Below are 6,305 nucleotides of genomic sequence, written 5' to 3'. Positions count from 1 at the left end.
TGTGTCTAATGCCAAAGGTATTGAGGAAATTCCATCAACAAAATCATTTTCCAGTCTCCCTGCATTCATTGCCAGGAACAGCATCAGAACAGCTGATAAACAGAGCTGCCATTTTCTGTAACATTCCTTTCAAAGGAAAACCAGAGCAAAACCAGCAGAATCACTGAAATATTAATGCAGAAAACAAAGAGCTTAAAACATCATTTTTGTAGTTCTCTATTGAATAAGACTTTATGTGATGTTAGTGGAATTTAGGCCTGAATTGAAACAGATACTAAAATTTGCTTCTTGACTTAAGACCCTGCCCTGGTTGGGACCTGGTCATCTTTGGTGTAATAAAAGCCATGCAAGGATGCTCAGAACTACACTGTAAGTGAAAGACTCGTCAGGATTCAGTGCCCCTCCTTACTAACTCTATGCATGGTTATTACCCCTACATAATGTAAGACACATCCATCCACCCACACACACATTACAGTTCTCTAGCAGCTATTCCTTTTTATATTTTGGTCACTTCCATCTTTGCAAAAGAATAAGGATTCTGGTATGAAATAGATATTGTTTTTTTCATATTATCTGGGATTTATCTCTAGGAAAGTGAAATAGAAGATTTAAAACTCATGAAGTTTAAAGGGAGAATAATTAGAATAGCTTTCACTGCACACCATCTTCATTTACTAGATAAACAGAGGCCCTGGGTGCACACAAACTGTTCCTTATGCCTAAAGCCAGAGCCTGTGCTCTCAAGCAAGCAAGAAGGACTTCAGGTGTTTTTCAAGCCAGTTGCTGGAATCAAACCTAACCAAACTTTAAGGTGTTCAAATGCTGCATTCTGATTTTCCATATGGGATATTTCCCTATTTAACAACTTGTGTAAAAGAAAAAATAAGAGGATGTGGCTTTGCATTGCAGAACCTAAACTCCTTTTTGAATCGCCTCTCCCACTGCTTATCTTCATTGCTCTACACGTTCTTTCCTATATCATGTGCCTGTGATGCAATTGCAGGAACAACACGTGGACTCACATCTCATGTTCACAGCAGAAATGTTATAGCCCCAGGATTACTGCATTTGTAGAGCTGGAAGAGTTAATGAAGAGTAAATGGCAACTTGAGAGGAGGGAGAGATGTTAAGAATTTAGGCATTGTTTTCTGGATTAATGGTTTGTACACAGAAAAGAAAGTCAAAACCTTTCCTGCTAGAGGCAGATGTGATTGGTAGAACATGGTCACACCTTTAGAAAAAAATTCTTAGCAATTTACTCCAAACAATTCCAAGTAAACTGAAACTTTCCAGGTTACTTAGTATTCCTCCTGATGTACCATTCAGGGAAGACTTAACACTTGTGACTGAGGTTGTAGTGTTTACTGGAGCTGTAGCAATAGGAAGAGAAGAGAGAAGCGTGCTGGATGGATGAATATATGTAAGCCTGAATCCTCCTCTCTGCAAACCCTGGAGGACAGTAGGCTGTGACTGACCAAAGCTGAAAGGGGTGAGTGTTAGGAAGGGTAACCAAAGCACCTAGAGTTACACACAGAAAAAACAATATTAACAGTGAAACACTAAAAGTGGTTATTCACTGTATTATCCTCTTAAATACTTCTTCTGACAAAGTTATCCAGTTGGTCAGTACAATGTTAGCTGCTATGCAGAACTATCTGTGAGAAGAACTCAGCCTCTAGAAGAGATGAGTCCAGACAGAAGAAATATCACCAGTAAAAGTGTTATGCAAATTTCCCAGTAGGAAACAATACATGACAACATCTTCACTTACGTGTGGATCAGTAGATCTCAGTCTCGGTCTCTTTTCTCTCCCACACCCTTGCCTTGTCTTTCCCAGGATGACTGCTTCTTCCCAAATGTACCTAAGATTATTTTTAAGTGCTTGCATTCTTCATGAAGGTACTTGGCAGTTCAGTTCCATAGAAACACTGTTTTAACTTTGTTTAATGAGAAAACAGCCTGCTGGTTGGCCTACCTTGTGTAATCATAGGTTGACATAATATCAACATTGGTCACAAATTTTGAGGAGCCAGAGGTTCATTAACAGGTAGATTCTTGCTTCATTTGCTCCTATATTCACATGAGGCAGGTGCCTAAGAGGAAGAGCTGGGGCATAGGTTTGCTTGGTGTAGCACTATATTGTATGATGGAGGTGTAGCAGGTCATCACATTAGATTTTGGTTCCTAGGATCCCATTCAAGTCTGCATAGGTGAGGTCACACCCTGAATGCCCTAAATGTCACTTTGGGTTTATACTATCTAATTCCAAGCATTTAAGTACATTAGTGAGTTAAGGTCCTTAGTTGCCCACAAAGTCAATATCCCACCAAAGGCAGTTCAGCCAATTAGAAACACAAATCTCCTTGCATCATTCTCCACTGACTTGGGTCTGAATTAAGTATTTCACTTAGGTAATCACATCAAACTGAATGTATGTAGGACCATCATATTTTATTGGCATATTTTATTTACTTGACATCCATTAAAATTAGAATTTGCCATGAATACTGATTTAAATATACTTATTAGGGCTCCAGTCTTTGAGCACAAAGGCCCTGCCTCCCTTCCTGTAACCCATCAGATATTTGTTGATGGTCTGAAATGGAATATGCCATCATATTCCATCAGGAATATGCCCCAGATTTGACCAGTCTTTATCCTGCAATTAATTATCCAGATACTTTGTAAGTCCTTCACTGTGCTCCTTGGAGGACCTGAATGCTTTGTAAATCCTCTTTTCCACCAAGCTCACATCACAAAGTCTAACCTGCAATTTCATTCCATCATACACAATAAATCCTATGGCTGATGGGCTTGAAGATTACAGATTCTCAGGGATGATTGGAACAACAGCATAAAACTGGTAACTTCATGATCAAGGAAACTTTACATAAGCTTGAGGAAGCAGAGTTCAGTTGTGCTACCATCAAATGTCAAGTTAAATATTACTTTGGTTTCTGATGGCAGTAATTGGTTCCATCTTAGCCCTGTAAAGCTGTCCTAGCATCACCCTTGTCACGTGTGCTGATCACCCTTGTGATCAGTAGCATTTCACAGAAGATGGCTCAAACCAGCAGACATGAGCTTCCAGGAGGGACCATATTTCAGTATTTGGAGGTGGTTTTCAGCATCCTGAGTGAAGCAGCTCATTCAATACAAAGCCTCAGACCTCAAGAGCAGAGAAGTCAAGGGGAAGATCTCACTGACTACAGCTGGATTAGGGTCACATCAGTCATCCTCTGTGTGATTTTGTGTATCAGCTGACTCCAGAATGAAGTTGCAGTTACATGTGATGCAGGGTGCTGGGAGGGAATCCCTGTTCAGGGGCTGTAGGAAATCAAAGGACCTGCTTGAGCAGAGCTGCAAGAATAACTGAGCAACAGAGAGCCACACATTACCCAGTATGATAAAGGCCAAATTCCTCCATGTCTGCACTTAATATCCATAACTGGGGAACAGTGGAAGTGCTTGTAAACACAGAGGAACTTTCTGTAGCATGACTAAAATGAATTCTAAAGAATATTTATTTTTGTAAAATGTCAGAGGTTATCATCAGTTCATCCAACCTCCTTTTATCCCATGAGGAGCTTTGAATTGTGAATTTCATTCCCAACTCTCTCTCCATCCCATCCATCACCTTAAGCTTATATTTCCTAGGTTACTTTCTTGGTGTTGCCAGAATATTAAGCATCTTCATACTGTATTTAAGCTACTTTAAGTTTCCCTTAATGAAGGCTAATCCTATTTTAAAATATGATCAACTCACTAAATTCAGCTACTGTATTTTTATCTTACTTTTTTTTTTTTTTTTAATCCTCTACCTGTTTCCCAGCCTTTCACAAAGCCTTTAATTATTATGAGATCCAGGAAAATGAAACCATTCTTTATGGATCAGATTTTCCTGTCAACTTTGGGAAATAATAGTATAGGGTACTAAATTGTTTGACTTCTGAAAAGTATTATAACCCACCATTTTTACCTGTTAGGATTTTGTTGAGTTTTTTCAGCCAGTGTTTCAGAAGAGCACTTCTTTCCTTGACTTTGTTGCTTAGATTAAAAACATCCTGATTAAGAGGAACTTAAGGAAATGCTTCCTTAATGAAGCATTGAAATGAAATCTGTTCCTCAAATTGGTATGCAAAATTAAATGCATAACAATGGTAAATACAAATGTCTTTGCTCTGGGGGGGAGATGAAGTCATAAATAAATAAAAGGGAATAGTCACATAATATTTCCACAGTAATGAACAATGGTTGTATGTTTGCATATCTGTACTCAGACAAGAAGATTTCCCTTGTTGAGACACTGCCTCCCAAGTAAGACAAATTTGCTCAAGTCTGTGCTAAACTGTCTGCTTTGACTGACTGGATGAAGTTATCTAGAGTGATTAGAGATGAGTAAGAATAGGGACAATGGTCAACTGTTATATCAAAATCCATCAGACACGTGTTCCAGAAAAACAGGAGTGAAGGAAACATGATCTATTGTAGCTTGAGGAGCCTGCATTTTCCCTGAGGGAACCCTTCCTCAAAGCCTAAGTAGTTAAGGTGCACAACATTTTGTTTTCTTCGCAGTGGCTACTTACGTGACAGGTCTCAGGGTTAAAGCACCATAAATCATATTTTTATTTTGTCAGGATGCTTAAAAAACTGATATAAACAGGCTCCTGACAAAAATGTTACACCACTGGAATGGCCAGGAGGCATTGATTTTATGTTTACAGGTTCTCTTCCCCTGGATTGTTCAAAACAATCCAGTTTACAACCAAATATGGAAGCAATTTCAAACTTTAAAAGCCACTTATATCAATGGCTTAACCGGGACAGATGAGCTAAGGAGAACTGAGTTGGTCATTCCTCATGATAATAATGCCCATTTTTTTCAAATTATTTCTCCAAATATTTGTATAATACCATTTACCTAAAGGCTAAGGTGCTCCTTACGTCAAATCAGTCTCAATTTGTACTGGAGCTGTCACAGCACCACTGTGGAGCAGAACCAGCAAGTCCACAAAGACAGGGAAGGTAAAACAGCAAAACCCTGGTTACAGAGCATCTGAAAACTGTACTCAAAGTATCTGTCTTCATCTGAGAAGCACGAGCCTATTTTCTATTGAAGTTCATAGAAGGTAGTGGTACAAAAGAAAAGGTACCCTAATATCTGCTGCAACAGCAGTTACCCTAAGGCTATGTGAAGTGAATGGGTTATGAATGGGCTGAAAGATTGGGTAAAATGAATGTGTGAATGGGTCAATGAATGAGTTTAGATGAATGAGTTAAAAGTTCGAGTCCTAAGGAGTGCATAGAATTGAACAAAATCTGGAGAGGTTAAATTTCAGGATGGTATTTTAATTTGCAGATTTAATTCAAAAACATGGAGGGGATGTTGATTTGGCTGAAGGGCAGTGTTGTTTGACTGAGGGGTAAGGCCGCTCTCCCTTTGTGTCTGTGTGTCTGTATGTGCACTTTGCACTGGGGGAAAATGTGACAAACAAAATCTAAGCAATAAATTGATTTTAAAGATCTGGCAAAAATTATGATGACCTTCATCATGTATGAAAAACAGCACGTTTAGGAAATTACCAAATGCCTGTGCATTCCCATTGGGGCTCTCAGAAACACCCTAACAGAGCAAGAAGGTTTTCCTTGTGTTTCCAACACCAAAACACAGATGTTTTTTATTACAGTAAACAGCAAATAGCAAATTTACATTAAACCAATAAAAAAGTTTCAGAATCTATCTCAAACATAGCAAGATTACACGAGAAGAAAGATAAAGCATTTACATCAAGTTATATGCCTCAGTGGTGCCTTATCAGGTTATGTGAATAGTAAAGATCACAGAAGTGCCAGTTGAGAGAGTAATAAAGTCTGTACAATATTAGTCTTTAGCAGTATTGACACTTGGAAGGAAGCAGAAGGTAGGCTGTGTTAAATAAATCTTAATAAATTCCACAGAAGTAAGCACTGTTTGTTTCCCATAAAATCAAATCACTAGCAGAATATTATCCACATGGTTTCAGATAAAGAAGACTTGTACCTTCATCCTTCAGTTTTCCTTAACAAATGGACAAACTCCCTCTTCAGCAATTTATCATTTGTCAACACCTTCTAAATGATGAAACTTTATAAGCAACACAGCTGACAGGTTTGCTGCTGAGACGTCAACAGAAAAACTAAACCAGATATCCAACATGCAGGTAGACTTAAAATTAGTTCTTTGATGTGGTAAAAGGGCAGAAAGTAATTTTTTTCTTAGTTTTCAGTTTATTTATTATAGTATAATAGTATTTTAGCTTCAA

This window comes from Cyanistes caeruleus, chromosome 6 (assembly GCF_971803275.1).
Source record: "Cyanistes caeruleus chromosome 6, bCyaCae1.hap1.1, whole genome shotgun sequence".
NCBI classification, from domain to species: Eukaryota; Metazoa; Chordata; class Aves; order Passeriformes; family Paridae; genus Cyanistes; species Cyanistes caeruleus.
The sequence above is the reverse complement of the archived record's forward strand: the minus strand, read 5'-3'. Positions refer to the sequence as shown.